Genomic DNA, 22,150 nt, shown 5'->3' on the forward strand with positions numbered 1-22,150 from the left:
CTTCATTTTTCTGTATTACGATGCCACATGTGGTCTCATGTAGAGAATATTGATGCCCCATCATCTTTAAAGACAGAAGCTGTTTAGCTGGGGAAAGCAGTAAGAGGCCTGCACAAAGACAGAGAGAACTTTAAACTCTGGAGGGGAAGGAAGGCTCCAGAGGAAATCCCCTGTGCAGAGTCAGTAGGCTGTCTTTGTGACATTTCACTCTTTGCAGTTCTTGCACGAGTCTCACTGGATTGGTTGCTCTCTGCTAAAATTCCGGCAGCAAGTTTCAATCTGTTCTTTCTTAATTTCCTCAAGCACTCTGGTGCATTTTCTTGTTTATTTAAATCTTTGTCTCTCCATCTCAGGGTAGTTTTTTCCTCTCTGTAGCTGTTAAGTTATGCACAAGGTCAGATGATTGCTCAGAACTTCCTGGAAAGCCTATTGTTTGTTTTAAACAAAAGTACTCAGGAAGTTCCTCAGCTCTTCCAGCAGAGCTGTACTGGCAGAGGTTGCCAATCCTCCAACTGCCCTTACTGCATTATTTGGAAGATGTGCTGAAATAAATTTTATTACAGTACTAAACTCAGCCTATGTCAGCATTGTCCCATATATTTCAAATGCTGAGACTATTTTCAAGATCTTCTGCACCTCAGTTAATAGAAAAATGTCTCCTCACTCACTATGATGGCAGTGTGACAGTCAGGCTTTTCAGTGTTCTCCACCAAGCCTGCCATCTTCAGATTAGAACGTTCCAATCCAGGCACAAATTTGATGCATTTACTGTTCATCTTCCCCTTCTACACAGACGCTTTCAGTCTTACTCAGCTGGTGAGGCCCCCCTGCTTCAGACACTTCCTGCATGACACAGACTCAAGGAGCTAAAGGTAAGTATATTAAAGATAAAAGGATGGAAAATAAAACACAAACTCACATGGCTTGGCACACAGATTCTCTTTAGGCTCACAGCCCCTGGTGGCTCATTTCAAAGCACTTGAATCTATACAATTAGATAGACTATTTCCTGTGATGTTGGGTTATGGAGCAATCATTTTAATGTATTTATATCTTGATACAATATTTGCTTCTCTTTCAGCCTTCTCTGAGCAGAGACATAGCAATACAAGTGAGGGAGCACCGAGGGGCGGTTGTCTGTATTTGTGTGTAAAGATTTAATTCTCCAAAGAGCCCTCACACTGTGGGAGAATTAAAGATTCTGACCTCTGAGTTCTCCACACCAATGCCATGATATGTTTCTGGGAAGGTCTAATAGCTGTTGAATTCAGCTGTTACCTTGGAAATGGTAAATCTGTAAACAAGGCCAGCCACTTCCAATATGAAAATGCTACTGATGTGGCTAAATTAGTTTAGAGACTACTGGTGCATGAGCGCACTTGCAATACTACTACTAATCATAAAGATGCTGGCAACTTAGCTTCAGCTACCATCAGCTACCAGTGCAACACTTTAAAAATTTATTATGAGATCTCCACAAAAGGGGCCTGTACTGACTTGGTCTCCATGAGCTGGTCAAATAATGCTGCTGTAGATGAAATAATTTTGCAATCAACTCTTTAGTTTGCAGCATGTGTCTGCATTCCCTCTCCAGAAAAAAAGGTGGAAGGACAGGAAGCTGTTGGTGCTGCGACCTGTGCTTAGCAGCTGCAGGATTCAGAGGTCAGAATGACTTTGACCTTTCTGGCAGCCCTAAACCTCACTGGGGCTTAGGCATCTGAAGAGGCAGGTTGAATCTCAAAATAGACTAATAATTTCCATGAAAAAAATCAAAATAAAATAAAACCACAAAACTCGAGACCACCGTGGAATACCTGTGCCTGTGCTACATGAACCACTGCTCTTCAGCCAGGTGAGTCTTGCTGCCAAATAACATTTTGTAGAACTAAATCCAAATGCTTTGGGGCTGAATTGCTTTCACAATTGTCAGAACTATCTATTTCAGCTTTTTGGCAAGTTTACAAGTGTATAGTCTGTAGATACGCCACTGATTTGTTTGGGTCTTTTCCTTCACAGAAAGGAGGGTACTGCCAGCAGACAGAGCAAGGAAAAATAACTTTGTGTTGAGCTCAATGAATTCAGTTCAGCTGGTACTGGAAGAGTGAGGTTTTTCTGTTTTTCCTCTCAACATGCCAAGAAGGTCTTTGCAGTAAGGACTAGGCAAAATGTAAGTGCAATTTATCATTCCTGTTGTTTTATTGTATCAGGAAGCTGGGAAACTTGGTTTTGTAAGTGGCTGTTGCTAATTCAAGATCCCCATCTTTTCTCATTGAAAGCAGGTCTTGGAAATTTGTTCCAAAGTGTCATGAAATACTGAGTTATAGTGAAGTTGTGGTGTACTTCCTCTGTTAAATTATTAGTCAAGGCTGAAATGATAAGAACTGGTAACATTTAGTGTGCTCTGCTCTTTAGTGCTCGAAGGTCATCAAAACTGGGCCATAACTGGTGCTCATGTAGATCTTTTCTGGCTCACTGCTCATGAAATCAAACTCAGACCCAACTTAGGAAGTGTCTTTAACATTGAAACTGCAACATTTAGATTGTGGTTGCCATTTAAATAAAATAATTTTTTGCGATTATTGCAGGAAAAAAACCTTGTACATATCATCTGTCTTTGGTGCTAAGTTGTAGTAATTTATAGCTATTTCAAAACTGGATCCAAGCCCCACAAATATGTTCACAAAGTTTATGAAGAATGTGTCCAGTTAACACTTTACTTGCATGAGAGAAAAAATTCAACATTTTAGTGCAAAATTTAAACATTCTTTTTGTTGGAAAAGTTCTAAGAATTTCTAATGTTAGACATTATTTTTTCATTCATACATGTGGAAGAGGATAACATCTTTCTTTAGTTCAGGTTTTTAGCCATAATGTTTCTGAAATAGAGAGATTAATATTATTTGGGATCCCTAAGAAGAAACTGGCCAGACATTAGCATTCAAAACATGGCAGCAATTCTGTAATAATAAGAAAATTACGGTTTACAGACAAGTAAACTCTGCAGAAAGGAGCTGATTACATCCTTGAGTAAAATAAACAATAGTTGTGGATGCTCATATTTTGCTGTGCTGATTCTAATTGTTGCATCCATGGTTTCTAGGAGCTAAGGAGTCAGTTTTGTGCAGGCATTCACAGGCTTTGGCATTTAGTAGGACAGGAAGAAGTCTGCCAGTTGATTTCTCATGGACTGGTTCACAGTCAGATGTTGGAAGTTTACAGCTTCATGTCTACTAATACAGATTGGTTTCAAACCAGCAGACCAGAGAAAAAAGTGATTTGCTTTCCTTTACTTGTTCCCTTAATCCTTTCAACTCTTGCATCCTCTTTTTCCTAGACTTGATTATATTTGTCATGCAACACATTGGTGGCTGCATGAATATGCATGAAGTATGCACCACTTGTTTAGCAACTGAGCAATTGGTTATGAAAATTGCCTGCTAGAAACCTTTTTTTCCAAGGTGGCTCTGCTTATGCTGTGTTTTGTTGTCTTTAACTTGCATCCCCTCCCCAGTTTAATTCTGAGTAAGTGATCCTAAGAATAGGTATGCACTCAATTTGTAAAAGCTATTTGTTTATTGTACCTGCAAATCAATAAGGATGGATTGTTTGTTCAATAAATCTTGTAGCCATCCACTCTGTAGTTTAACCTAACAAACACTACTAGTAGTTTGCCTAACATTAGGCTGAGCCTCTTCCTTACCTGGATGTATGTTTTTTGAGATGGTTAGCATACTGCCTTCCTTAGGCGCAACTTCTTTCTGGACAGAGTCTGTGACCATTCCTGCAAATAACAGAAGCCCAGTGTTTCCATGCGTTGTAAACACTCATCTTCAAGTTCCTGGAAAAATAGCAAAAGGGGAATGAAAGAGGCCAGAACAAATTACAACTGGGAATGCATGACTGTGTCTGTGGATATTGTTTTCCTGCTATTCTGCCATTCCTTGTGCTTCACACAGTCTTACGCTTTTTAAGACAGGGAAAAACCCAATGAGACAGAAGGATAATGGCAAATGTCTAACAGCTTGGGTGATAGAAGCATGATATTCTTTAATTCAGATTTCAAGTGATTTGTTTGGCTTGTATTTGAACTATAATTTAATTTGTTTCTTTATAAGACTAAGGTTATGAAAGAAGTGTTGCTGAAGATTTTTTTTTTTTTTTGTAATGGGTAGTCTAAATCTTCCCAGAAAGTCTTGGAAGCACAGGAGTCCAGTACTAATAGCGACAGGACTAATAGCGACAGCCATGTGTTTTATAATCTTTCCTAGGCAGTATGTCAATCTAGGGTGGAAGGAATTCATTGCAAGTATCTCGAGAAATGGCCATCCAGGCCTCACTTTTCCAGCAGAGGCTTGGTAGTATTTACTTAGTAGCAATTCACCTCAGGAGACTCCGTGTTGTAGATTTGAAGTTGGGCTTTCTATATCAATAACCTTCAGGGTAAGCACAGAATAACATTTCTCTTCATGCTCTTTTCTGCTTCTGGTGGGGGAGCTCTGCCAGTAATGCAGAAGGGTAGTTAGGACCCCAAGGCTCAGATGGTTCAGCTAAAGAGAACCATTTGTGATGTCTGTGTCAGGTCTCTGAACACTAGACCATTACTTTACACTCACTGTGAAACCCTCTCTCAGAAAAAGATAATTTTGAATTACCACCAATCAGGGCTGAACTATTTATTAAAAAGGGTAAGATTTTGTATGCCATAACCTTGTATTAAAAGGAAGAATGTGTCACTTCAAAGCAGGGGGATTGCTAGCCTTGCTTCTGAAAATGTATGCAAAAGTTGCAAAAAAGCCCCAATACTGTACTTTATTTGGAAAGGCAGGCAAGCGGAGATATGTGCCTTATTGTAACATTTAAGCTCATTTTGCTTCCAGATTTGTTGTCTTTGTACCATACTCTGTCAAGTAACATGTAAGGACTAGAGTTTTCAAAACCATAGATGAGCTACAAGGGATGGACCCTGCAGTCCTTATCTGTTTGATGCAGAGTTTTGGAAGTCTAGCAGTTGCTTAATACTTCCCAAAATAATGATTTATATAATAATGATTTATAGCTTCCTGTAGTTATTCATCTTTGTCTTCATTTTTGTACTGTGTATCGTCGGATCTGGAGGAGATGTATCTGAGGGCAGTTCTTCATTCTTGGATTATTCTGGCAGAGATACCATGTTGTCAAACAGATGAATTCATTGGTAGAGGGAAAGAGAAGCTCTAAATTTACTGTGTGGGCTTTTTAACAGAGACTTGCCAGCCTAATCTTGTGAAACTAAGACATTTGATTAATTCTGCCACTCAGTGGAACTGCCTTATCTTTACTGTGTTTGACATTTGACAGTTCAGTTGAATTTGCCCAAAATGAAGGGGAAGGGGGAAGATGAAGGCGGGTGGGGGAGGGGGCAACTGAAATCTACTTTCCTGCTAAATTCAAAAAAAATTTAGCAGAAACAAGTCATTGTCAAGATGCAGGAGCCACTATTACTTGCACTGGTAAGAAGAGCAAGCAGCCGGTGTCATTCACGTAAAGGAAGAGTGACCTGCAGCCCTTGCTGGGCTCACTGAAGATAGACAAATCCAGAGCAGGCCTGAAATGGCATTTGTTTTTGTGCTGCTGCCCTGGAGAGTAAGTGGGCATGACAAGAACAAGAGAGAGACCTGAGCTGAGCCGAAATCCTCACAGCAAAGCCACCTCTCAGCCAGAGGTGCTGACGCACAGTCTGCTGGACTGCTGCCTTCCAAGCACTTCCTCAGCCATGGTTTCATTTGTTCACGTGCAAGTGTCTCTGATCAACCCTGTTAAAGTTTCTAGAGGGCTTTTTGAGGTTGGTTTATTATCAGAGATGTTTTCTTGTTAGCCCTCTCTAGGTAAGTGGATAAGGAATTTTAAAGCCCTTTTCTATCTGGATGGCAGTTGTTTGAATCACCAGTTGTTACCTACCCTTTGGAAGAACCTCTTTTATTGTTTCCATGACCCAGACTTGAAGCTCAGTTCTATTTGACATATGTACAATTATTACCAAGGAGTTTTATGGCAGAATAAAAAAGAGAAATTTTGCATTCCTACAGGAAGGCTTTTTCCATGTGTTTGATTCAACATCTAGTATTTGGAGTTGTATGAGCAAAGAACAAAACTACCAATTTGTACGTTATCTTTTCCATCAAAATGCATTGTATCTGCTTTTGAGTAAAGCCTTAACTTTTGTTTTTCTGTGCTTCAAAAAAAATTTTTTTAAAGTTAGAAGTTTTGGGATTTTTAAAAATTTATATCACAAAGCTGTGGCAAATCTAGGTGACACCGCCTCTTGTGGGTTTTTTGCTTGTTCAGCCAAAGGTAGAGGATAAAGGTAGGAAAAGAAGCAACATATTTGTTCACTATTTTAAGAAATGTAACCTAAACTTCAAGAATAACAGCATCAATAAGCAGTCTCCTAATTTTAGACTCTCTTTGAATTCCCCTCTGTACCTGATCTGACACCACAGGTGTCACTATTTCTTGAGAAAATATGGATATTAAATTAATTTACTATTTGTTTATGTATCTTAAGAGCAAGGAGTTCCATCCTTAGAGGAAGTATAACCTGACAGTAAGCCAACATGGCTTAGAATGACATCTTCTGGAGGGTTGGACAGTGTCCCAGGAGGCCTCAATAATTTTTCATAAGGTATTATACCAACACTACCACCTACAGGAGTTCAGCAAAAGGGATACAGCAATTTACAAAAATTCAAAATAGAACAGAAATCAAGGTTCTTTGAATACGGTCTGATCTTCCTCAATATCCATCATTTTGGGGAAAATTCTCAGCTACATCTGGAACTATTAAGACACAAGTCTTGTCTCATGAGTCCAAACATTTCTATGGAGAGCCATTCTTGTGCAAGGCAGCTCTTGTTGCACTGTAACCCACTGTGCTAGAAATTTTAAATCTCTTGTTCTTCAGGTCTTAAGTGTGAGCATATATCACTAAAATTTAAATCTCACAAACCTCCATAGAGCAGAGGCCAATCTGCACAAAAAAACTTGGCTTGGTTTAATGTGTTTAATACAGCAGTACCAGTATTTTAGCCTGTGTGGAAGCTGTATTGCTTGTACAGATGTTGTATGTATCTCATTGCTTTTTAGTAAGCTGCTATTAGGCCAGCATGAACAGAAGTGCTTGAAAATAGATGGAGGCAATTGAAAAGAAAAGAAATTATTACTTGTGGTATCTTTCAGTGTACTGGACTTTGAGGGATTCTGTTTCCAGTCATCCACTATCATTGCTTACAGTAGTTCAAATTAATTACCCAAAGAAAGAAAACAGTGAAGCTGTAGCTTTGAAAAGTATTTACGCTGAATAAATGTCAAGTTACATTTCCTTATTTTATCACTTTCTTGTCAGTCATTGCCAAGCTGAGAGAGATGATCCATAAATAGCAGACAAGTTTAAGTGTGCATCTATAAAAGAAAGGAGTGCTAAACGTTCTTGTCCTGGGTAGTAAGGCACTTAAAATTGTGCTCAAGCTCAGTGGGTTTCATCGAAGCTCAGGTACAGAAAAGCAATAGGCATAGTTGCTTAGCACTCCATGGAACCCACTTTTCAATAAAATGTACCAAAATGGCAATTACATGGAGACTATCCAATCTCTCAGTGAGAAATAAATGTATTGAGAGTTGCCCGATTCCATGTTGTCTCATATCCTTATTGGCATTTTAATTTCCTCTGTCAGGTAGAAAAAGCTAAAGTTTCTGACTTGATACCCATGAGATTTGTTCCCAATGCCCTGTGTTGGTGTGTTTATATCTCCCAAACTAGCTAGGAGTTTCATTCTGGCCTTAACAAGCATAGTTCAAGCTTAGTCCATTAGGGGTGCCATCTCTGGGAGCAGTCAGAGCATATGTGCAACCCTGACTTTCAAGTGTTTGGCCTAAGTAAGAGGACATTGTGTGACAAGGTTCCTGATTGGCATGTTGGCTGTGGAGTGGAGAGGCCAGCCTCAGGGGCTTTACTTGCAGCTCCTGCAAGTTATTTGGCTGTTGTAGTGGCTGGCTGCACGTCCCAGGTGGCTGAGGGGTTTTCAGTGCAGGCACTGCTCAGGAAGAACATTCTGTTTATTAAAAGGAGGTTGGAGGCACCTGGGAAAACAGGTCATGGAAGCAATTGATTTCCATAGTTAATCCATAACTTCGCTAATCTCTTTTCTTTAGCTTTTCTAGGTTAACTATGATGTTTTCAGATGTGTTTTCTAGTTAAGGAGATAAAATAAGAACTTTTTAATAACATATGAACTGTGGAAGGAGGCAACAAAAATCTGTGGGGGTGTCAAGCAGCAAGACTTGGGGCCTGAGCTTAGACGCATAGGCAAAATGCATAATAAAACATTAAAATAGAGAAGCAAAACTGACTTGCCCAGAACTGCTGAACAATACTTCCTGTCAGGTCTGAGAAAAGCCCTGATACCAAGCAGTAGAATATAAGGTTACTGATGGCCATAATATTTAAGGAGTCTTGAATAGCTGTAGTTGACTGTAGGACATTGTAGAAACAAGTTTTCCAACTACATGTAAAACTATTGCTGAGATATCAAAGGAGTTCTCAGGAGTGTCCTCTACAAACTCCAAGCAGTAGTGTTTGGGAAGCTTGTCTTAATTAAAATTTGAGACAGAAGCAGACAAAAAAACCCCAAAACCCCAAACCCAAAGGTGTGAAAGAGAAAGAAAACCGCTCAAGTAATTGTGTCTGCAAAGTCAGACATCCAAAAGGTCACAGTTCTTGGTTCTTCCCTAAGGTCCCTTGGGTGTTTAAACCTAGTATTTTAACAATCTTCTCTATATTAAACCTTGTAAATCACTTAAGACACTTAAAATGAACAGTGCCAGTGTCACTTTTTGTGTCCTTGGTGTTAGATGTTAAGATTCAGGTTGACACATATTTACATTAGAACCTGGATTGAAAAGTTCTGATATGAAAAAGATCAAAATTAATAGGTTTAATCAAAATAATTTAAAATGAGCAGTAGAGTAGTAATAACTATAACCTTGGAGACTCATGATAAAAGTTTACCATTGTTTCAAAATTCTCTCTTCCTTTAATTTTCCCGTGATGGGGAAAGTATGGCTTTTTAGGCAAGGGGATAACTGGGTCATTGTATTGGGCCTATGGCCAAATAATGTGCTGTGAATCTGGAATACCTGCATGCAGACATCTCACACTGCATGACGGTACTGAATTTTTATACCTTTTTCTTGAGAGTAGTTGACTTGAGCAAGTTTTTCTATTGGTGTGTTACAGGTTTGCAAAGCACAGAAGGACTCTGGCCTTTCTGTCAGTCCTTAACAGAAGTGGCATGTTTTGCTTGGGGAAGCCAGTTGACACATTCTTCATCTGGTCAGATGCTAGCAGGATCAGGGCTGAGTAGGCTTCTTTTCTTTTCTTTTCTTTTCTTTTCTTTTCTTTTCTTTTCTTTTCTTTTCTTTTCTTTTCTTTTTTCTTTTTTCTTTTTTCTTTTTTCTTTTTTCTTTTTTCTTTTTTCTTTTTTCTTTTTTCTTTTTTCTTTTTTCTTTCCCTTTCCCTTTCCCTTTCCCTTTCCCTTTCCCTTTCCCTTTTCCTTTTCCTTTTCCTTTTCCTTTTCCTTTTCCTTTTCCTTTTCCTTTTCCTTTTCCTTTTCCTTTTCCTTTTCCTTTTCCTTTTCCTTTCCCTTTTCCTTTCCCTTTTCCCTTTCCCTTTTTCCTTCTCTTTCCCTTTCCCTTTTCCTTCATATTACCATAGAGTAGATGAAAGGATGGAATGGCAGCTCTATGCATGCTTTGCCTTTCCATAAAAAGAGAAATACAGTTGCCAGTCCTTCTCAATCTACCTCTACTTAAATTCTAAGAATGAGTTAATCAAATACATGGTTTCCTTAAGATGTCTAAAACTGGCTTTAAAACTGAGAATCAAACACCACTCTTCCTCAACACATTGTGTGCTATTTAGTCAATTTGCAACTCTAAAAGCACTATATTTATTTTGTTAACCTCTACATTTGCACTGAACTTTGTAGATGGGGTTTTACAAAGTATGATTTTATTTCTGTGCTGATGGAAAGCTGCTCTGTTGGCCAGCCTTAATGCCTCAGCATGATTTTGCAGCTGAATCTCAGCTGCCATCCAGGGACTTCTCAAGAACCAAGAACAGATCTGACAGGCTGTCTGCCTGAGGGATGCCCAGTGCCCCTCTTACAAGACCCATTATACTGAAGTGTCCTAAATGTGACACTGTTGTCCTTTCTTGTAGCACTTTGACTGTGTGCTAAACAGTGCCAGAACTCTGAGCTGCCCTCCTAATGATAGACAAAACCAGCAAGGGAGAGTCTGAGTGATAGTAATGTATTTTTGGAATATGTACTAAGGAAGTGTTCCTGGAAAAAGAGTGATCACAAAAAAATGCAAACACTTTCGCAGTATCCTGAGCTCCAGATTGTTCATAGGGAGTGAGTCTGGTTCAAGAACTGACTCTAAACTGTGAATTTAGAGAGCAATCTAATTCTCGAGCAGCTTGCAAGCCTTCAGCTCCAAGGTCCACTGCTTCTGTTTAAAGCTTCAAATAATATAGGTGAGCAGCAAATCAACAGCTTTTCCTATGTTTTCCCAGCAAGGACACCCTTCATACCAACAGCTGGCATTGACATTAGTTAAGCACTGGGACACACGACTTGGTGGGCAGAGGGTAAGACCTTGTCATCTACTCCACAGAAACAATCTGTGCATGTTCTGGTTCTCAACAACAAACTGAAAGAAAGCTGGAGCAGTCTGGCCCTACCTGGGCAGAAGCTGGGGTAGACTTGACTTTGCTACAACTAAAAGCTCCATGTGATGAGATGATAATCAGCTGTTGGTGCATGGTACCTCTTGCATGTGGCAGAAATCAAATGAACCTCTTGCCTGAATTTTATGTGTCACAATGCAAAAGGCTCAAGTATCTGATTAAATACTTAAAAGATGGTTCATGACCACTCTGTTTGATTTAACAAAATTACTGAGTTTGATAACCTCATTTTTAAATTGTGAATGCCATTTACTAGTGGTGTGGGTTTGGTGAGCATGTTGTTTCCACCAGGTTTGCATCTCTGTAAGGAAAATTACCTGTACGTGGCTAGGTTAAATTCCAGTTTACACAGGAGTGAGGTCAGAATCAGATAGCCTCTGTGTGTTAAATGGTGTTTGTAGTGACTATTTGCTATTTTTAAGTCATAAGAGTCAAATGTATACACTGACTGTGGTGCTGTATGTGGCAGTTAGGAAGATCTTTAACTCTGTTTATCTGTTGATGCTAAGAGAATGCAGAAAGAATTAAAAGGTAGTTTGAAATGGCACTAATTTGCTTGTTCCTCATTATTGCAGCTCATAAAGATGTTGATTTGCATACTGGATATAGTCCTGATTTGTATTTTGAGGTTATTTCATTTCCTGTTATGCTTGCAATGCAAATTACCTTTGTGTAGGGCAGAATACTCTGCCCTCTGAAAAAAGGCTAGAAGATATTATTTTGGAAGGGCAGGCTGCAGGTTATATTTTTTTTCTGTTCTGTTCTCATTTTTTCTGTTCTCATTTTTTTATTGTCAGTGAAAGATCTTCTTAAACCCCAATGTGTGCGGCTCTCTGCTGCACTCATCACAGCAAACTCTTCCAAAAGCAGCTGAATTCTTTTAATTGACTCTTTCACAAGACCAGGACCAAGCAGACAGCAGAGGAAAAATACATTAAATCAATCTCACAAAAGTGGACTCACCAGAGGAAAGAGGGTAGGATCAAGCCAGGTAGACTTACGAGTGTCTGGGGGAAAAAAAATTAATTCTCCCAAACTGGGAATGAAACTATGCAGGCAATCTTAGTTGTAATTATTACTCTGCTTTTAACTCTAATGATGTTGGGATTTATGTAGCACTTTTCATATGTAAATTGCTCATCAGATTGCTAATTGTCTCAACATAGACAGTGCCTTGTCTAAATATGGCTGGAAAAGAGTGCAAGGATCTTTCCACAATGTCACATACAGGCAGCTATTACAATTTTCGTTTTGTGTTCTAAAGAGATGATGCTTTTACACCACACACCAAACAGTTCTATCTGTGTGTGTGCCTCATAATGTCAGAGCACTTTCAGCCAAATATGACAGAGCACTAGAGGCCCAAAACATTCAAATTTCCCAAATATTTTAGGGAAATAGAAGACTAAATTTAGGGAAGAGACTCAATTACTATTTCCACTGAGGGAAAGCCTGCAATGTTTCCTGTTTTCCACGGGATGCCAGAGAATTTTTCTCTCTGTACAAGCTCTGTACAGGTAAACAGAAGGAAACTCATCAGTCAGTTTTCACCTCCTTACACATGAGAGAATCCAATCATAGGACAAAGAGTGATAAGAAACCAGATTTCATTGCTTGAGGTATGGTGGAGTAAGAGTTAATTCTGGCTTTTAAAAACACAGTGATTTTGAAGCAGCTCCCCTCCTACGAAAAAGCAGAGAGGCAAGGAGACAGAATTCAGCCTCCACTTTTTCAAACTTCCAGTAAATTACTTTCCTTGTCATCCAAAATGTGTTCATGAAAGGAATTGAGGCTCTGGAAAAATTAGCTGAAAAGACATTTTCCTGTAGGAACATGCTATTTAACTGAAACATGTGCCATTTTCAATGCAATTGGATGTAAAGAAATTGCAAAGCAAATATCAGTAAGTTTGTGCCTTGTTTGCTTCGACATTTTTCTTTTGTTTGCAATCTATTTTGTATTGTATTATACAGTAAGAAAAATATATAGGAGAGACTTCTAAAATTAATCAAAGCAAAACTTTTTGAAAAGCCCAAATGGGATCAATTTAGATTTAATTTAGAAAAAATAAGGTTTTTCTTTCAGATTCAGAAGAAAAATAAAATTCAGAAAGCTCCAATTTCCACTAGACTACAATTTTAATTTCTAATTGCAACCACTATCAAGCATTATGGCTCTAAGGAGCCTCCTTCCTGAGCACTCTATCAAGAAACATGTCTAATTCTATCTAAATAATTTATATCTTGTATTTAATGAATTTAATGATGGAGGTCTAGCAAACTTTCTAGACTAAAGGCTAACATGATTGTTTTTATCGCTATGTTTGAGTGTTTTCTCATGCCACTGGACACAAGTTGAAAAGGCTGTTTCCATAGCTAAAAAGTATATGCTAAGGGGGAAAGAAAAGTGTATAAGGGTACAATTGCTAAATACTGGGAATGCAGCCATAGAGCCAAGTATAAGATGACTAGTAATTTCTTTTTTATTCTTCTGAATTAAACATTTATTTTGCTAGTAATATCACTGTTACCAGGTTCTTGTTTCTCAGTAGAATTCAAAGAGTGTTTCTGTAAAAATACATTATTTTCTTCCTTTAGATTTTCTTAACAGGGTTGTAACAGTGAGGAATTCTTATGAATAGAGTAAGAGACCAAAAACATTGACATGCAATTTTTAATTATTTTTCTTTTTTTTAAATTGCATTTTCAAAATTTTGACGGTAGAAGCAACAGTTACTAAGTCTGCACTAAAAGCTATTTTAAAACTGCAAAATCTTGAACAGGCTGAAGTTTTCTTTGTTTTGGGTTTGTGTATATATCACAAAGTAGTGATGGGGGCACTGCAAGCCTCTGTAATCTAAAAATCCAGCACCTTCAAATAAAGGCCTTACTCTTTCTTGAAGCTTTAGAAACCATGTGCAATGATACCAACTTGCTCAGCTTTTGAAGTGTCATGTGAAAACTGAAATCATCAAGATGTGCTGAACTTCTCTACTAGGAAAGGATTCTTTATCACAGAAAATAGTTAAGCTCTGTTCAGTGTATTTAGCATTGAAGGAAGAAAATATGCTGTTACAGGGAAATAATCCTATATTTGCCTAAAGTTTATGTAAGAAAATATTTTAGAACCAAGTGGAAGCTTATTGTTTTGCGAGCTTGTGGTTGAGTATTTTCTCCATCTGGGAGAAAGTGTGAGAATAGAATGAGAAAAATAATAACCTGTGGAACTGTAAAGTGTCCTGGGGATTTCATTCTCCTAGGCATCACATTAGTTCCAGAGGCTCTGATTTTTTTTCCTTTCTGTTTTACCAGGCCATTCCTGTAAGCATCTCTGGGTTACCCAGTTTTGGGGCAGAAATTAAGCTACAATAAAGCAAGAAGGTGATGAGACTCGGCAGTAATTCCACGCACTTAACTGCAGTTATTTAGAAATCACCAAGTCAGTTGCACAAGTCTAGTCTGGCAAAGTGCAGCAGCAGTCACTGGCATAGGAGAGCTAGTTTGTGCTGTGGGTGTGAAGGGAGCTGGTTCACTTTTTCCACCTGTGAGCTGTGGAGAGCTGCGTGGGACACTGCCAGTTTGGTCTGACCTGAGTAAAAATACCTGGAAACTGTGAGATCTGATTTGGTACAAACCTCACACCCACCTGTGCTGTCACTTCATTACTTTATTAGTCACACAGGGCTGTATTGCTCATGGGATTCTTGTGCACTGGTAGGTTGGAGGTGCTTCATGGTGCACATTGACTTGACCCTGAAAGGAATTGAGTGCTGTAGCCTTAATTTAGCCTAACACATCAGTATGTGTATGAATTTAAAGTTTCAACTCCTCTCACTGCTGGAGGGGAAGATTAAGGACCTTGTACTCTACATAAAACGTCAATAGATCCGTAAATACACAGGAAAAGTAGAATTCTGCTAGTTAGACATCTGAGCTGGACTTCTAGATGTCTTTCTGAACCAGAAACCTAGACTAATAAAATATTTTGCACCTGCTTATTTAGTGTCTTGACCTTTACTGTTACCATCTAGCTTTTTTCACTTCCCCTGCTATTTTTCATCAAAGAAGGAATATTATTAGTCTGCTGTAGCTTCCTACCCTACCCAGAAGCATGAAGGAAGTGTGAGTTTTACATGTGAAAATGCACTGCACTGATGGTAGGACAAGTGTTCCTGGTGGTGTGAGAGAGGTGAGGTAAAGCAGCCAATTGCACGGCTGCAGACGTGGACAGCTTGTGAATTGATGCTAGAGATTCATCACCTGACTCCCAGCACTGGGCAGCATGCTCTGTGCAAGTTGCTGGTCATAAATAATTATTAATAGTAATCCACTGTAGCTACAGAGTTCAGATGTCAATATTAATGAAGTGAAACTACCAGCGGCTTTCGCTGTAAATTAAGTGTTGACCATGGCAGTTGATGTAAATCAGTTGTGAATAGCAGTGAGGTCAGATGCATGCAAATGAAAAAGATCTTTCTCAGCTATTGCCTATGGCTTTTTTTGCCAGCTATCTCATTTCTTTCTAATGTTTACCTTTTGTCCCCATCCAGTTGGTAGGTAGAGTGGTACAGATGGGTCTGCGTAAAAGCTCATGTGCCAAAAATTGCTGCTCCTGCTTGCTTTTGGAAAAGGATCAGTATCATCAAGAGTGTGCTCTGCAGTGAGATGACAGTGCTGGGTGACATATTGGTGAGACAGAAATTGCATATAAATTAGTTGAAGTGGGTTATTTTCTGGGAAGTTTGAAAGTGTAAAAATGTAGATCTCTGTGGATATACAGTTCAAGAAGCATAGGGAATTCCAGTAATAAAAAGAGAAATTATCTAACCCGTTTTTACTAGGCAGTTTGTCAAAATCCACAGCAATCTGGGGTAAAATGAAAGATTAATGTTAGAATCAGGCATTTCCTTGCATGTAATCCCACTTACTTACAATGAATATTTATGATGGCCTTGTTCATAATTCAATCTAATTTTCTAGCCAGCCCTTATCAGAGAGCCTTTTGGTTTTTTCTCCCCATAGGATTTCCTTGGGGCCACATTTCCTGAGAGTGTGTTGGTTATCTTCAAGAGGACCAGAGAGTGTAATGGTTTGGACAGACTGTGCTGCTGCTGCTGTAGAAGTAATGGTGGGGATTGAGAAATGGGTACAGGAGCTGCATCTTTCTTACTCTGTCATGTAATATTCTATGGCTTTCTGCTGCTTTGTTCTCTGCTCCTTTGGTGATTTCCTGTTTTACTTTCTGCCCTCTTGTATGACTCATGTATGGCTTTGTCTCTGGCAGTGGTGGCCCTTACAGATTGTGTTATGGCTACATGAACACAGTGGGACTAGCCTTAAATGGGAGGTGCGACTTTTGGGGAGCTTTGTTACAACCTGCTCTGCAGGATAGCTGGCTCAACAAGGTCTGTTCACCCAGAGAAAGCAGATGCAACAAAAATCAGAAGGGAAAAGAAGATCTTGAGAAACCTGATAGATCATTTAATCAAATGAGAGGGTGATTTTCCCAGGTTAACTGTGGGTGAGTGTGTGCCTGTATGATTTAAAGAACTGCTAGGTGTCAGCTAAGGCTTCAGGGATCTGGAAAGCTGTCCTTCAACCAATGCTCACCTTTTCAAGAGCACAGTGGAGCTATCTGACCTGCTGTACGTTTCCATCACCAGTTGCTGGCACTATCTTAGTTTTCTGATTGCAGGTGTGTTCAAATAATATAAAATTCATCCCTTCTAGATATGTTGCACTGTGCAGCAACTTGATGTTTATATATTGATATATTGTATATTGGTGTTTTGCTTTTTCCCATAATGAAATTCTAGAAGAAAATGCAGGTGAACGACACCCCTACCTACCCAAGTTACTTAGTGAAATTTGGGTGAAATCCTTATTCTCAGCAATTCTCTTCCCCATAATCTCTTCTGTTCAATCTCTGTGGAGAGCCGGACAAGCTGTAAGAAGGCTGGCTGGACTTTTACCCTTTGGGCAAGTGGATTCCACAGAAAGTTTGCCTTTTTTCATCAAGGGTTTTGCTCTTGTATCCTGCATATGTGCGTGTGTCTGTGCATGTGTGTCTCTGTGTGTGTGTGTGTGTGTGTGTGCTGTCTGTCTGTTTAGGGAGGAAAGGGTGCTCTTTTGTGGCTGTCCCTGTACCAGAAGGCACTACTGCTCACTATGGACAGTAGACTTCAGCCATGCTAAAGCTGGAAACAAGATGACCTCAGTGTTTTTTTAATAGCACTGTATTTTGAAGAACTTGCCACATCAACCAGAGTGCCCTGGGAGGAGAAAAACCTGGGGGGTGCATGTTGTTATTAGAGTAGTTGTTTTTGAGGGGTTGAATTCTGTCCTCAGCCATAAGGTATGACTGTCATCTGCACTTGAGGCACACAGAAGTCAACTTTGGCAAGGTTTCTTTGTTAAATAGTGGCAGAAATGCCCATTCAAGTCTACAAGATTACCCTTTCTTCAGAAAAAAAAATCAAACATAGCAGCCATCTCTTTAATAATTCATGCAATTGATCTTTGGAACGTGGCTTTGAATGCTACCATCAAAGGCATCACAGACAAAAGCATTTTCTCATTTTCTCACAAAAGAGATTTTTTTGGCCCTATGATACAAAAAGTTTAAAGTCTAAAAGAAATGTTTCAAGATACTGTCATTTCATTTGAATTGGCTCAGTTATGGCAAAAGGTTCTTCATTTTATGAGATTATAATTCCTATTTTAAGGATCAATTGAGCTTTTGAGGCTTTGGCCCTTGAAGAAAGCATTGCCATAGGAAGCATTGTTCAAGGCTATGTACCTCACAAAAGCTTTGGGTTCCCTATGGCTGCACATCACCAATCCACCTTAAGAGACACTATCTGTTAAATGGATTATTTCCCAATTTTAGCAGAGTCAGATACATCATGACAAACAGGCATGTCAGTCTGGAATGTCCCACAAAGACCCCACAGAATGACAGGATCAATTTGGAGATAATCAAGTCCAACCTATGACCTAACACCACCTCATCAACTAAACCATGACATTGAGTGTCACATCCAGTCTTAAACACCACCAGGGACCGTGACTCCACCACTCCACTTCCACCCTGGGCAGCTCATTCCAAGGCCCAACCACTGTTTCTGTAGAGAGTTTTTTTTCTAATATCTAGCCTAAACTTCCCCGGATACAGCTTAAGACTTGAAGCCAAATCCCAGAGTTTATGAAGCACAGTACAGGAACCAGTGTGCTTCAGAGGAGGGATTATCTTCTTGTTCTCCTCTTCTTGGGACAGCATAGAAATTGCAACAGTTCTTGGCATATTTTAGAGCATCCAAGAAGTTCTCTTTATCTCACATCAGATGGAACATCAGCCCTGTACTCTGCTCTCACATATTCTATGTTCAAGCTCTTCACCATCTCCTACCACAGCCACTGCAGCTGCTCTTACGTAGGAACTTTATTACTTTTATACTGCTTGAGGATTACTTTCATACTTCTTTTGTGGCAGGAAAACTCTTCCCTTGTGATAGGACACAGCAGTAGTACAGAGGAGAAAGAGTGCAGGGTAAGGGTATGACCCTTTGGGTATGGTTATAAGTGGTAGTAGATGCCTCAACCTTTCTGGGGTGCACGGAAATCAATGATGTATGCAAATATAGACTTCTGTCCCTCTTCTGAAAGTTTGGCATGTTCTTCATTTGATTATTGTAACTTTATAGATTTCTTTTTCTCAATAAGAAGAATGATAATCAAGCTAGATAATGGCTGTGCTTTAAGGGCTTGCTTGATGGCTGACATGGTCTTTTGGCTATGCATAAAGTGTCTTTTTCCAAGGTCTTTTGAACTAAGCTATTTACTAGTGGCTGCAAAAGCTCAGGATTCAGGCAGTTGGTTCCTTAATCTTGTTTCTGAATGTTTCAATTAGTGTTTGCCTGAACCATTTTTTCATTGTGAATTGTTTCAAATGATTCTGTAGAGCCCCACAGCCTTGGAAATCACTTTCATTTAGAACCACAACTTTGTAAGGGCTTGCTCAGAGAGAGCAAGACAAACAAGGTGAGAGACCCTTTCCTTCAGAACTTTTCCAGGCTGAGTTGAGTGTTAGCTGCCAAAGCATGTAATTTTAAGAACCTTCAGAAACAATCAAAGCCTAGTTTAACTTTACACTTAGATTCTAACCTTGCGAACAGCAGGCTCTGGCATGAATGCCACATGTTGTTATGCTAAAGATTTTGCTCAGGAGCTGCATTTCTATGCACTGACCCCTAAAAAAATTCACTTGAGAGCCCATCTGCTTCCTGCTATGACAATATAACATTGTCCCAGGGAGCAAGAAGATGAGCTTACATTTCCTTGCCAACACTTGAAAGCTGTCCGAGGAGACGTGGAGAGATATTCGGGTCACATTTTGTAGTTCCATTCTCTACAAAAGGTCAAGAAAGGTCTTTATGTATGGAGAAAAGTCTGAACACACCCCGCCCCCCCACCCCGCCCCCGACCAATAAATTATTAACTGAGATTTCCCATTGATGGTGCCTAAAAGAGTTCTGCATGACCTCCATGGATGTGTAATTAAGTTATAAATGGTGTGCTCTCCAGTCTTCTTTAAGGACTATGTTTGGGAACAGTGAAGGCTAGTCCAGAATACGTCCAAACTATCCTGCTAAGTTTGGAATCAGTGTAGACCTACTCACAGTAGCTTTCTGCTGCCACACTACCTGTTCAATGCAGTAGCATGGACCACTGCATGGGTTAATTGAACTCAGGTTTTAGACCCATGGCTCAGCCTGCCATGGCTACCGTGGTAAAATCCTGAGCTAATTACTGTAAAGTTAGCAACGCTGTGCTACTGCAGCCACTGAAGTGCAGGCTCACCTTGAGAAAAGCTTGGCCAGAGGACATGTATTAAAGAATTTATTAAGCAAGTTTTGTCCATCTTGTTATAAGCTCTAATAGCTGTGCTGTGGAGAAATTAGGCTCATTGCAAGCTGATTTCATTTAGGATACAAGTAAGTGGGATCTCTGAGGTCTTACAGCTGTGAGACAACATGTTCCTGTGAAGGCAGAAACATGATCATCTGTGGTGCCCTGCTTTGGTCCTTTTTAAGCTCTCAAACCCATAAAGAAAAGGGACATTTAAAATAATATGAATCATAATTTATAAGCATTTCAATAAGTTTTATTAATACAAAAGACTTTAAAATATATATAATTAAAAATATTCCTATTCATCACATGTTTACTTGTGCTAATCTTACCTCCATAACCATGGTTTTCCATTACCCTAGCCATGCTGGTAATCCTAGGAACAGGCATCTTGGTCTGTTGTGAAGTGCTTTGCATGCTGACAGTGTTCTAATTGATTGCCAAACTCCAATTTTGTTTCTCTTCATGAAAAAGACAAATTGAAAAGCAACCCTTTAATAAACAAAACCCTCTTTCTTCTGTAGCTTTCTGTCACAGGAGAAGACAAGCTTTTTTCTACATGGCCTCCAGAGAGAATACAGAGCCAGAGGCTGATTTAACTGATTGTGTGGGAATAATGACCCCAAAGGGTAAAATGCGGAGCTGTCTTACCAAAATTTGCCAATAGCACTGTGATCCACAAAAGACTCACCAGGGAGGAAGATGATGTGCTAGGAGCATTTCTTTTCCTGTTCCCAGTGCACCTTTAGGAGATGGAGTGATAGGTGTATAAACTGTTTGGTTATGCTGGGCTTTTTCTTCTCATGCAAACACTGCCAACCCCAAATTCCATAAGGTGGGAAGCAGAAGTATTTTTACCAGGCTGAAAATCACTTCATTGACCATGAATCTCTTCCACTTCTGGATCTTGCTGACTGTTAAAGAGCCCAGATAGTGTTTTTAAGTGCAAATCCCAGCTACTGGACTGACAGCTTTTTCATAATCCAAGAATTTTAATTTCGGTTATTGTTTAAACCACAGGAGTAGATGATTTCATTCAAGAAAAACCTTGGAGTTTTTAATGGAAGAGAAGAAAAAAAGAAACTCAAGAAAAATATAGTAGAACTGTAATTTCTCTAAACCAGAATATTTTCCAAGATAGATTAGTATCTTTTGAGGCATACTCAGTCTTAGCAGAATGCTTTCAAATGTGCTTCATTGTGAGATTGCAGTTTTATTGAGGCCATTGTCCAAAAAACTAAGATAAGCCTGAACATATATTTTCTTTATTTTCCTTTAGATTATTTTCCAGTGTTCTTCACCCAGGTTGCTTCATTAGGCAGGTTATTTTGTCATAAGTACTTGCCTCTGAAGGATTTCAGTGGCAAAGTGGGAGCTTTCTGCAGAAGGAAAGTAAAGGAAATAAATGTTTTTTCTTACCTGCCTGCGTTCTTTTTTTTATTTAAAAAAAGGAGAAATTCAGAAGTATAAGATAACCCTTAAAACAGAAACATCCAGTATCTGTCTGCACCTTATTAAAAACCATGTTATTTTGAAACTTCCTAGCTAGACACTCAACTTGTGTAATTTGTGTTTCAAAATATTATGGGATGTGAGTTTCCAAAAGGAGAAAGCATACAGAAGTCACCTGATATGACTCTACTGAGACAAGGAGTGAAGTGGTGTTTCTCATGATTGCCATGGGAAGGTGAGGGTGCACAGTTATCCCACTACAACTCTAAAAGATTGCAATTATATATGGAGACTTCCTGGAGCAGAGGAGATCAGAAAGGCACTTGCTAGGAGGCTGATGGAAACACATGCAGAGAAAATTATTCACTCTCAAAGTCGCTGACTGATATAAGCTGGGAAGAGTGGTGGGTTTTTTCTCCTCAGGGTCACTACAGCCTATTGAAGGCACAGTGTACTTGTATGCACAAATACACAATGATGCCCAGTTATACTGTACCTATTGTTCCCCTCTGTCTTTCATCTGAAACTGCCAAGGCAGTTGTCAGTGCCACTCCAGGCTGTGAACCACTTTAAAGACAATGAAGGAAGCTTAGAACGTGGCTCATTTCCCCATGGCAGTGTGTTGAAGTTTCAATGCATTCCTGGTGGCTGCCTTGCTGGAGAGACCCAGGGGATTCTCCTCATAGCAAGGACTGTGGCTTCATGCCAGGTCACTGTGCTGGAGTTTTGACAAGAAGAGAGAAAGCCAGATCAGCATTTGTCCAGATGGGACTGAGTCTCTTGCCAGCTGGAGATCATAGAACGTGTTATTCATGGATGCTGCCAAGATCAAACTTACTGTTTTCTGAAGAATCCAGGACTACTTCTAAGCTAGAGATTGATCTGGTATTGCTGTGCTTGTGCTGTAGGGCTCTAAAAACTTGTGTTTTTTTCATACTGTAGAGCTGCTGCTATCTGATATGTAATACAAGTCAAGCAGTAACACAGTTTAGCTTAGTCACTG

The 22,150-nt window shown here is 39.4% G+C and overlaps 1 long non-coding RNA gene across 1 annotated transcript in view; it reads left to right on the forward strand.

The window, feature by feature from the left end:
- Nucleotides 1–662: 662 nt before the first annotated feature.
- Nucleotides 663–22,150, forward strand: part of LOC132322572 (uncharacterized) — a 54,783-nt gene continuing 33,295 nt past the window's right edge. The window contains exons 1-2 of the long non-coding RNA XR_009485131.1: nt 663–872; nt 2,017–2,167. This is a non-coding gene — a long non-coding RNA (uncharacterized LOC132322572). The remainder of the gene's footprint in view (nt 873–2,016; nt 2,168–22,150) is intronic.

This window comes from Haemorhous mexicanus, chromosome 2 (assembly GCF_027477595.1).
Source record: "Haemorhous mexicanus isolate bHaeMex1 chromosome 2, bHaeMex1.pri, whole genome shotgun sequence".
NCBI lineage: Eukaryota > Metazoa > Chordata > Aves > Passeriformes > Fringillidae > Haemorhous > Haemorhous mexicanus.